Below are 12,517 nucleotides of genomic sequence, written 5' to 3'. Positions count from 1 at the left end.
CGCCTCAATTAGAAAGTCCCCCGGACTATAAATATGTATCTAGGGTTTATGGAATAAACAACAACTCACGTTCAACCCCAAAAACAAACCAATCTCGGCGCATCGCCAACTCCTTCGTCTCGAGGGTTTCTATCGGGTAGCGACATGCTGCCTAGATCGCATCTTGCGATCTAGGCAGCACAAGCCCCACGTTGTTCATGCGTTGCTCGTATCGAAGCGTTTTTGATGGCGAGCAACGTAGTTATCATTAGATGTGTTAGGGTTAGCATTGTTCTTCGTTTAAGCATGCTTACGTAGTGCAACCCTTGCATATCTAGCCGTCCTCACGCCTATCTCAGGTGTGGGGGCGGCACCCCGCTTGATCATTATTTAGTAGATCTGATCCGTTACGATTGCTCCTTGTTCTACAAGGATTAGTTTAATATCCGCAATAGTTTGGCCTTACAAAGGGGGGAGGATCCTGTGGCACGTAGGGTGGCGTTCGCAAGTCCTAAACGGGATGTTCCTAGGATCAACTTCATGTTGGTTTTTTGGCCTTGTTTAGGATCGGCTTACGAGCACCGTGCGTGGCCATCCGGCCCAACCTCGGAGTAGGATGATCCGATTATGTGGTGAAAACCCTAAATCGTCGTAGATCTCATTAGCTTCATCTTGATCAAGCGGGACCACCAAGTATTCGTACACCCCGTACGGATCATGGGTGGATCGGCTCTTTGAGCCGATTCACGGGATAACCCGAGAGCCGATCGAGGCTCGTATTTAACGTTTACATGTATGCCCTGCAGGAAACTAAGCGAGGCAATATCATCACCTTCCCGATCGGGTATAGGTCAGGTGGCACGCCCTTGCACTTCGCAACGCCGCGTGTGACCAGAAGAGCATTGCGGGCCGTCGCTCGGAGGGGTCTCAGCCAGCCGCAGCTCTAGGCTCCCCCCGGCTCTACAGTGTTGACAAGGCCGCTGCCCGCCGGTGGGTTTTGGCAGTCAACAGGGGCAAGAGAATATAAGACTAAATATGCTTAGACGAAATGGTCACAAATAGGGCATACGTCAATAGCATGTGCAGATTGCACAATCTCAAAACATTGGATGGTGTTGTCGTGCTCATATGGATCTCGATCGCTTGGACCATGACTGAAAACACATTTTTCTGAGAATTCTATCATATGTGTGTCTATTTTTCTCATTAACTAGTTGTATGTTATCCATACATGCTACAATATAGCGAGTTATGGAGATTCAGCCTAGTTTGTATTTGTTGAAATATGAACGATCGTTGGTATCAAACTATAACGGCCATCTTCAGCCTCCACCCTTACACGTCGTGCAATTTGGTCTTAGTTTGTCTCCCCTTGGCGGCAACAACTCAATGGTGTAGGCACCATTTGAGTGAAATAATGATATTTTGGTTCCATCCTTGCCCAAGCGGTGTTTTGTGATATAATGATTTCCTTGCTCCATCCCGTCCTAGCCTGGCTTTCACAGCTCATGTTGGGGAACTAGTGGCGATTTTTATCGTTTCATCCTATGATCATCATGGTTTTCTCCTTCGACATCCCGATGATGAAGCGGAAGGTTAGCAAATAGTCTTGTGAGGGTGTTTTCTCGACCATGGTGCGTTGAACGGTCTAAGATTCCCACCCTATGTGTTAGGTGATTTAGATTCACGGGGCTATTCAAAACCTTGAAGTTAGTCAACCTTGTGTAGGCATGACCTTCCTCGGATACCTTACCATGGTGCATGCAAGAACATCGAAACATGATTGGCAGAGATAGAGATGGTCAATGCGGTGCTTTGGTGTAACTTTATCGATGTAATTTGCCTACAGTTTCTGTTGCAGTTCACTCTATCTGATGTAACTCGTTGATTAATAAACCTATAATTTGATCTCCAGAAAATATAAATTGTCCCTTTAATTCAGATGTATGTAAAATGTGGAAGATATCTCGATGGATGGTAACTAGCAAAACAAAACAAAATGTGGAGGAAAGTTTACAAATCTTCTTTGGACGCGTCTAGGGAGCAATCGTTGGTTCGTTAGTCCCACCCAGCCATCTGTCCAAAAAAGGAAAGTGGACCCCCCGGCCGACCCGCTCCAGAAAAGGAAAGTGGACCCCCGCCCGACCAACCGCGGAAAACAAATCCCGGCAGGCCCACCCCCTCGCCCCTGTCCCTATTTCCTTCTCCCCAGCCGCACGCTCCCCACACCCCTCCTTCCCAGCCTCCTTTTTCTCTCTGCTTCCTCCCCAAGCCTGCAACTCTTCTCCACTCCCTTCAGATCTCCATTGTTCATCCCCAGAAGCCTGCAAACTCTTCTTCCTCTCCCTTTAGATCTCCATTGTTGTTTCTTCAATCAACTCACAGGCTGCGTTTGATTTGAAGTTTCACAGGCTGGACAAAAGGTCGGATACTTACCTTCTCCTCCCATCTCCCCTTTGCTCTTTTTTCTTCAACCTTTTTTACCTGGCAACCAGATCTACGAGTTTGTTCACCAAACAGCAAGAACACAAATTCACCAAACAGCAAAGAACCTGTTCCCAACAAGAACACAAATTCACCAAACAAAAAAAAAGATCTACATGTTCAGATCCATATCATCTGAACCAAAAAGGGAATACCAGCAGCATGTACACCAAAAAATAGAAGTGCAGATTCTACCTGATGCATAAACACAACTATTCATACACAAAATGGCTTCCTGATGCATAAGTATTTGGCAAGAAACCTGTAAAATCTTCCGCATCCATACAAATTGAGAAAAAAGTGCAGCTTTACTATTATATCATCATGAACATGTAGATCTTTACAGAATTGTAGATCAGGAAAGCAACATGTACACCAAAAATGTAGCAAAAGACTTGTAACAGGAACATGTAGATAAAAATCTCAACTTTGTGGGAACAAACCTGTCATATCATCATGAACATGTAGATCAAATCTCAAGCTTTGTGTTAAGATTTTACTCAAGTTACCACCTTGCAAGCAACTAAGTTAGTTGACCTGATGCATAAGTATCCATAGAATAAGCCACAATAAAAATCAATGACTAGCAATGCATTTAGATGGTCACATAGTACTGAAAAAGGTTCTATAGTGGGATTAGGTATTGATAGTTTGTCGAAACTACCCAGACAACTAGTTCACCGAACAACAAACTATGTTTGAACATGAACCAGTAGTGTCACATGACAAAACTAAGCAGTAAAATGATCGACTTAGCTACCGTTTGACATCCAAAGAAAAAGGTCTTGTTTCTTTCGTCATAGTGCTAAACAGAGATGTTGCACCGTTCTCCGTAGTTGATCGGTGACGCAAAAGTGACACTTGATCTGGTCCGTGTGAGCCTCCAGTACCTGAAATTGCAAGTAAGAGAAAAGATGTGAATGGTGGTGACAACAATTAATTTGGTAGCCTATGTCATGCAGGTTTGAATAAGCAATTTAGTAGTTCTGGGGTAGCAAATTATATGAGCAAGGAAAAACAACTTAGGTTAGACTAGAGAAAAGCATATTTGCCAGAGAAAAACAACTTAGATGGCCCTAGTATACCAACTTAGATGAGTCAGAGGAGCAACTTCAGATGCATTCTTAAACAAAGTTTTCAAGTTTACTTACAAAATGAAATTACTTTTGTTTTGCAGATGAGTTGTTTGGACCAGAACCTAGAACCAGACGATGTCGACATGGAAGATGCATAAATAAATGGCAGTGAGCCCTTTTTTGCACTCAAGCTGCCCAGACAGAGGTTGTCGATGAGTCTCAAGACCCACTCCTTGCTAACGAAGGTGGACAAGGTGGCGACTTCGATGTGCACAACGGTAGAGGGCAACAATTCAATGCGGCACCACCTCCAGCAAATCCTAGCACTGAAAACATCAACATCACGACTATGCCTACTACAACCATTTCATGTTCTTCTAACCCTAACTCGATGGATCATGGTGCTGATGGAGTTGCTCCTAATGAAGAAGTTGCATATAGTCCTCAAGAACCCTTCCTGGGTATGCGATTTGACACAATTGAAGATGCTAGAGAGCACTACAATGCTTACTCGAAAAGGCTGGGGTTTGCTATCAAATCAAACACATCGCAGAGATAACCTTTTACTAAGGTACTACGAAAGCAACAATTTGTGTGCAACAAGTATCGGCCACCCAAAACAAAAGAGCAAATTCAAGAGGAGAGAGTCAAATTTCTAGAAGAGGTTAGCCCTGTCCAGCTAGATGCTGAAAACGGGGACGGATAAGAAGCTGGACCATCCAAGAAATCAAAATCTGCAGGAGTTAAGAGCAATAGGGAAAAAATAAAGCAAGCCAAGTGTCCTGCAAAAATATTTGTGAAGTTGGTTAACAACAAATATGAAGTGACATATTTTGTTGCAGAACACAATCACCCAATGTGTGTGAAGCCTTCACTGTCAAAGTACCTGAGATCGCACAAAGGCATACCTAGAGATGAAAGGGAGTTCCTGAAATGCCTACATGATTGCAATTTAGAAACGGGGCGTATGGTGACAATGATGTCTTCATTTTATGGTGAAGAATGTTTTGTCCCCTATGATCCAAAGGCTATAACAAATCTGCGAACAAGTTTGAGGAAGGAGAACAAGGAATGGGACATTGCTGAGACAGTGGCTTATTTTGCAGAGTTAAAGGATAAGGACCTGGTTTTCTACTCTCGAATTTCTTTTGATGAAGAGAACAAAGTTGAACACATTTTCTGGGTTGACAGTGATGCAAGGAAGGCTTACACAGAAGCATATCATGATTGTGTGTCATTTGATACAAATTTCTTGACTAATCAATTCAATATGCCTTTTGCTCCATTTATTGGGATAAATAGGCATGGACAGTTGTTCATGTTAGGCTGTGGTTTCCAAAGGGATGAGAAATAGGAAAGTTTTACATGGCTTTTCACCTAGTTCCTTAATGCTATGCATGGCTTACAGCCAACAAATATTATAACAGACCAGGACAAGGCTATGAGGAATGCAATCAGTGAAGTTTTCTTCAACACCGTGCACCGCAACTGTCGCTGGCACGTTATGAAGAAAGCAAATGAGAAGCTCGGGCCATTTCTAGGTAGGCACCCTGGTTTGGCTGAAAACTTTAACGAATGCATCAATGAAAGTATGAGTGAGGATGAATTTGAAGCAAGATGGCATACATGATTGCAAAGTGGGAGTTAGCTGAGCATGAAACATTTTAATGGTTGAAGAAGTATGCAAAATTCTGGGTTCCATGCTACTACAGACATCGATTCTTCCCCTTCTTGCAGTCAACTCATAGGAGTGAGGGGTTTAACGCTGTGCTAAAACGTTACATCAACCCTCACAACTCAATCAAGCATTTTGTTAAACAATATGAGAAGCTACAACAAAGGATATTGGGTAAGGAGGTCCACAATGATTTTCGCACAGATGAGCTTGAGCCAGAGCCATGGTCCCCGTTTCCTATTGAGAAGCAAGCCTTGTCTGTGTACACACGTCCCATCTACCATCGGTTCAGGCTGGAGTTCGCGCTCATTGGCTGTTACAATGTCCAACCATAGGGCAATAACTTCTACGAGCTAATTCCTAACACTGAGAAGTGTTATCCTTATGGTGCAAGGTACTACATGGTTAATGCTAATGGTGGGCAATTCAACTGCGAGTGCTACAAGTTTGAGCGTGACGGTTTGTTATGTTGTCATGTCTTAAAAGTGTTTACGCAGATGCTATACCAGAGCAATACATATTGTGAAGGTGGACTCGAGGTGCATTGGAAACTGTGGTTCAGCCAACTGTCCCAGCAAAAGATGATGTTATGCATGAAGAATCACGCCAGAAACTGCGGTTTGCAAACTTATCACCTAAGTTTGTGGCTTTGGCTAAGCAAGCAAGTGCCTCAGACCAACATGACGCGATTGCTCGTAGACATATCAGGGAAATGAAAACTGAGTTTGCACAACTAAACAAGGTAAAGAGGAAGAGGAAAACAACTAGTGCATCAACAACCTCTAATGCACATGAACAATCAGCAAATCATAATTCTAATAGGACATCTACTTCAGCACCTAGTACGCATTAGAAACACTCTTCAGGTCCTACCTGAACAGGACCAGCACCTCCACCTAGAACATCAACCAGGAAGCAGGCACCTCGGTCATCTCCAGGCCATGTGCCAACAGCACATGTTACAGGTGACCTGCCATCAGCAGCTCAATCCGCACCATCAACTTCCCAGCAAGGTCCTACAACACCTCCTCACTCTTCTACTATGGCACACTCTACACCAGCTTCCCCTACTCGCCAAGGTCGTCCAAGCAAGAAGAAGAAAACCACTGAGCCCGACTTTCCATATGTGCAATAGGCAAGTGATATGGTTGGGCCAAGTGAAGAACCTATGGTTATTCTTGATCCTTCTAGGTCGAATACAAAAGGAAGAAATAAGAATCGATACACTGGTGGGATTGAGTTGCAAGCAAAAAGGACAATTATGTGTTCGGTGTGTGGTTTGCCTGGACATAATTCAACAACGTGCATTAATTCTTTTGAAAGGATAGTAAAAAATTATGTTTGTTCTAGGTTTTTTTTATGTGTGTGTAAGATTGTAAAAAGTGTCGCAAGACACAACACTTATGGCACAGTCTACAAAAAATCAGTAATAAGATGTAAATTGTGCTTGAAATTGAATTTTAGTACTGCAATATTTAGCAGGAGAAAATATACATCAATTTCCTTTCTTCTTCAGAGCTTTCCGCCAGTCGATGGTGTTGTGGGTGGAAGTAACCCATGTGTGTGTCATGAGTTTCCTAATATTTGATATTTCTTTCCCTCCATAGTTTGGGAGAGACCTTCCTGTCCAGTGCTCAGCGTTCATAAGTGCGTGGACACCACATTCCTTGCTGTGAAAAGAAAAGTATGAAGATAAGTTATGTTTCCAGCAAAGCAACTTAGGACAATTAAAGTAAGCAAATTAGATATTATGCTTCGAACAACTAGATGTATTTGTAAAGGAATTGGAAATGAACTTTTATGAATCTAGTAAGAAGCAACCTATATGAAGCAAAAGAATAACTTAGCCTACTTCAGTTCAAGTACTTCACCAAACTATTTTGAGGATGCAGAGTAAGCAACTTAGGTGGTACTGAAGAGCAAAAAACGCATTTGGAGGATGCAAAAAATGGATTGTGCGGAAGCAACTTAGGTAAGGAGAAGTTGGACACAATTTGAGAAAATTTTTGCTGAGGCTAGCAGAAGCAACCCTAGCTAAAAATAGCAAGCAACTATGCTGAAATTGAAAAGCAAATTGGATTATGAGTGTAAGGCAACAAAACAGATGGTACCGAAGAAGTACTAAGGTAAACTTCTTAAAAAACAACTAAGATGTTTTTAGTGAAACAATAAATGTATTTGTTGGAAGCAACTTGGATGTGCAGTAAAAAAGCAAAAGGAAATTACATGCTAACAAAATAAAAACAACTAGGCTACTGCTGGAAAGCAACTTAGATGGGGTTAGTACCACAACTTTGATGATGATGGCAATAGGAGCAACTTAGATGGTAAGAAAGCAAGGTAATAACTTAACTTTGTACAGTGAAAAGGTACTTAACAAAGCAGCAGCAGGCAACTAAAGTAACAGTACTAAAAGCAAGTTATCCCCTTTGGAGCCAAAAATATAAGGAATGGTATTATTTGCTTACTTAGTTTTCTGCTTTGGAGCAAAAATGTCGCTGAGGTCAAACTTCTCAAGCTTGATGCGCGACTTTGGGTAGTGTTCATTCCATAGAGACGTTATTGCTGCCTGAAGATTCTTCACAAGTAGGGCCAATTTTTTTATCATTTATTGTCCTCATAGAGTCAAGAACTTCAAATCTTCTGTCTTTGACGTTGAGAACAAGAAACCAGTAGTGGTTCACTTTCACAGTTGGGTCTTCGCTCATGTTCTCCAACACTAGCAGCAACACCTATTTGTGTGGTTGACAGAGAAAGAAAATCAGCTCCAATAAACTAAATTGATTACAAAAGAATAGGAACACAAAAAGGAAAAAAAGGGAAAAAAAATATTACCAAGTCTTTCTTGTCGAGATGCGCATCCTTCTTCGCAAAGTATTTCTTGACATCCTTGTGATCCCAACCATTTGCAATAATGTCTACAGAAAACATTTGAGAAATTCCCAGGGGGCAGTTAGTTTGCTTGGAATATATGTGCTTAACAGGTAAAAAGAAACAAATAGGTGTTGTGGTGCTAACCATAAATCTAAAAGGCATCACAACTTTCTTGTCATTCTTATCTTTCCTCAGCATAATTGATTCGAGACCTAGTTCGAAAACTGTGTTATCTAACTCAGCACAAGGCATCATTGAGTTCGCCAGTTCTTGATGGGATACAAAAAACTTCTCGAAGTTGACAATGATTGGGGTGTTGTCCTTGTGCTGACCCCTTCCATTTTGTTTAGCACCCGAGGTAACTAGATCATAGACTTCTTTCACATCAGCTGAGCAGGCATAAGTGTTTTTGCTTGAAAAGTCTATGTAGGGTGACTTATAACATGCGGCTGGTCAGATGATCCGGCCAGGAGCTGCATCTGAGTTCCTTCCATAAGCATCCTTGGAAGGTGTGACCCTGTTGGCAATAGGGGTTGGTGTTTGGAGTTCAGCTTCAGATTGATGCCCTACACCCATTGTACTGCTTCTGCCCTCATGTAGCCCTTCTCCATTTCCTCCTTGGTACATAAAGCAATTGCTTCTTCCTCCATTTCTAGACTCCAAACATCTTCATAATCATCGAAAATTGGTGACCCAAAGGACCTAAAGGATTTTGGTGTTATCCCAGCAGATGCTGCAACTACAGGAGTTTGTTGTTGAATTTTCTGTGGACTGTCAAACCCAAGATTGAAAGATGGGGGGTCACAACCCTTCTCCCATCTAGGATCCTTAGGTCGCGGAGGTGGGCAAGTTTCACGCGTTGGACCTGATGATTTCTGGGCGACACGGTTCGTCTGCGATCCTTGACAAGTAGAAGGCGTAACATGAGATGTTGGAGTATTCTTGTTCCGACATGGAGAAGTACGAATGAAAGGAGCTGTTGCTGGAATTTTTGTTTGTGCAACAACATGAGTTGCGACTGGAGGGGGTTGTGGTGCTTCACCCGTGTTGTGGGCTGCTGTTCTTGAACTAATTGTAGCTCTTGCAGGTGAAACATGCGTTTGATTAGCTGAAGTTGTTGCCGTACGAACCATAGTTGTCTCTGACATTGGCATAGTTTTTTTTGCTCCCAACGGAGTTGCAGTTTGGTTGCCAGTCTTTACTGTCATCTGATCCCGAAATATTTCAGAATGCCCATTGGTATCCATAGGTCTGTCACGATGCGCAACCCTTTTGTGTTTCATCTGCACTGCTTTATCACCCCTGATTGCTAACTTATCAAATGCAATGCACTCAGCCTGTAGTTTATGTACCACAGTGTCCCTGCGGAACTGGTCCAGTGGTGTTGTTGCAGGAGACACCCTTTGAGACCTAGCAATCTCCTCCATGAATATGGAATTGGGGTATATCTTCTCTGTGATATCAAAGAATTGTGGACCCTGGTTGTTTGTCATGTCAATATCTTCACCTCCAGAAGCTGCAAACCCTCTAATATCTGAGAACGGGCTCAGTCCAGGCACTGGAGTGTTTTCTGCACCAACTGTCTGGTTTGTGTTCATATTTCCCAACCTAGCAGATCTCCTTGGTGTATTCTCGAAACGAGGAGATCTCCTTGGTGTATTCTCGAAATGAGCACCACGGTCTTAAATATCATCATCCTCATTTTGTTGTTCATTTGAAGGATGTTCTTTGCTGGCACCATCTTCATTGTCACCGTCCTCGTCACCTTCATCATCCTCGTCATCACTGTCGTCATTATCTTCGTCATCGTCATTACCATCTGCATTGTAGTCTTCATCATCCGCATCGTCATCATCATCCTAACTACAGAAGGTGCAGGCCTTTGCCTCTTCCTAACTCTACCAGAAACACCTTTTGCGCTCTCTTCTGCTTGTTCAAGGTCCCCTACTTGTTCTACGAAAGTGCCCAACCTGTTGGAGATATCGGTGCATAGCTCCCCAATCATCACATCCATTTTCCTTTTTTCCGCTCAACAAATATAATAGCAAAAACTAGTGAGATTTTTTTTAGTTTTGTATGAAATCACTGCGTACATTTTGACACACAAATTAAGTGGGAAGAAAAAAATGAAATTACCTGACATGGGAAATTCCTAGGCAACCTTGATGATACAAACTCTTCTAATCTCGTCATCCCGACAAAAAGACCATCTCTAATAGTCACCCCCAGCCCATCTTTCAACTATAAAAAGCAGAGATATCATTTGTTAGCATAGGTGTGTAATTTTAACTTAAGTATGAGCGGTTTAGAAGAACCAGTGACTTAGATGTATCTTAGTAAGAAACTTAGATATCCTACGAAGACCAACTTAGATCAACACGTATACGAGGCTAGTAAAAACAACCTAGGTCAGAGCTAAAAGTAAGCAAAAAATAGTTGTGGTAGCAATAAACACAACTTATGTACTATTACAAAGAAATTTGGATGAGTGTAGTAAAGCAACTTAGTTATAATGGCAAGTAACTTAGAGGACCCACATAAAACAACTTAGGTATGTGAAACAGAAAAAAGAAGAACTAAGATACATTTTGGAAAAAGCAAATTAGACGGGCTAATATGAAAACTTAGATAAGGCAAGAGGCAACTTAGCAGAGGTACAAAAAAATAGATGAGTCTAGTGAAACAACTTAGATGAATCCTGTAAGCAAACTTAGGTATTACATGAACTAAGATAGTTTTGAAAATGAAGTTACATGAGGCTAGTAACCAACTAGCACATGGTAACAGGAAAAACATAGCTATTTGGGTAGTTAATATTACCTTCATCTTTCCAAACTCTCCAGTTAACTTCATATCTTTGCGCATGACCGCTTAAATTAATTTGTCATGCCATGCAGCAACACGTATGGGACATTCGTCAATAGATGGCACATGCTCATCAACATAAAGAGAGTCAAGATAAAGTATCTACAAAAATAACAAAAGGTAACAAAAAGGTGAGTCATATCTGCTGAAAAAAGGCAACATAAGTTGCAGTAGTTATTATGACATAAAACAAGGGCCAAACACAAAAAGGTAAGATCAAATACCACGAAGTGATGTAAACAGCAACACACAGTTTTTTTTTGACACCCATATTTTTAACTTCTTGAACAATCTGATTAACTGCAAACTGACACCAACTAGACCTCCTCATGAAATTGAGATCAATTAAGATTGGATATGACCTTGGACTGATATTGGCACTTGTTGACGGCGATATAAAACATCTCACAACAGCAGCACAGTATGCCCGTAGAAACTTCATATCAGCTGCCCCTCCCATTTCTTGGATCATCTTACGCCATTGCTTGAACCCTGGTGCAGACCTACCCGGAATGTTGTACTCTTCATTCATGAAGGCTATTGTTTCAGTTTCCATTTCGTACCGTATAGGCAAGCCTTCGTTGGGTAGCCCAAAGACTTTGTTGTAACTTGCTGCGTCTACTGGTATGGTCCCCCTCCCTGGTATGGATAACTCACTTCTGATTGGGTCAAAACATGTCAAGACCCACATGCTTAGATCAACAGGCATCTCAGTTGCTTTCACCATCATCATTCCTCCCCATCCCCCACTCTGTGATCAATGTCTTTTGGGCAGGAGATAAAATTTCATTCAACTTCACAAGTCTAGCATGAGATGCTTCACTCCTACCAAGCTGCACACCATGATACCGAAAAATGGTTCAAATCATTTTCACACAACATAAGAAATAATATAAAAATTTGAAGAAAAACAAAGGCGAGGAAGTATGAATTGGATGCACCGACATGAACGCATGGCTTTTCTTAGGTTCAACCACAATAGCAGGAGGTCCAACAACATTTTCTGCATGATTAGCTCCTGAAGTAGCTCCACGAGATCGTAAATTAGTAGCAGGTACAGGGATCGAAGCATTCATGTTCATAGGATTATCCGTAACTCTAGCCTGAAAAAAGGAACAACATATTCCACATAAAAGTAAGGACAAAGTAATGTCAGGACAACTCAATTTACTTTCAAAAACCAACTTAGGCATGCTATCAAAATAACTCAATTACTTTCAGAAGCAAACTTAAGTATGTTATGAAAACAAATTCATGTCAGATGTTATACCTGCTGGCGAGGCTGCACGCCTGTTACTGCAGGTCTACCCTCCATCGGGTAGTTGTAGCCGCGGAAACCGCTTAGTCATCTCCCTACCCCTATTGGTGGATAGTAACAAAAACCAAAATCAATTTAACATGCTTACATACGCAAACACATGTACCATGCAACTCTACATCATCCCTTATGCAAAAGAAACATGAAGAATCATGTACAAAAAATACCCACTGTAGAACATACCCCTGCATTTTGTATGATTATATTGTCTACAGAAACAATTACACTAACCCCCATTGCAGCAAT

This window comes from Lolium rigidum, chromosome 7 (assembly GCF_022539505.1).
Source record: "Lolium rigidum isolate FL_2022 chromosome 7, APGP_CSIRO_Lrig_0.1, whole genome shotgun sequence".
In the NCBI taxonomy this organism is placed as follows: domain Eukaryota; kingdom Viridiplantae; phylum Streptophyta; class Magnoliopsida; order Poales; family Poaceae; genus Lolium; species Lolium rigidum.
Note: the sequence above shows the minus strand (reverse complement) of the source record.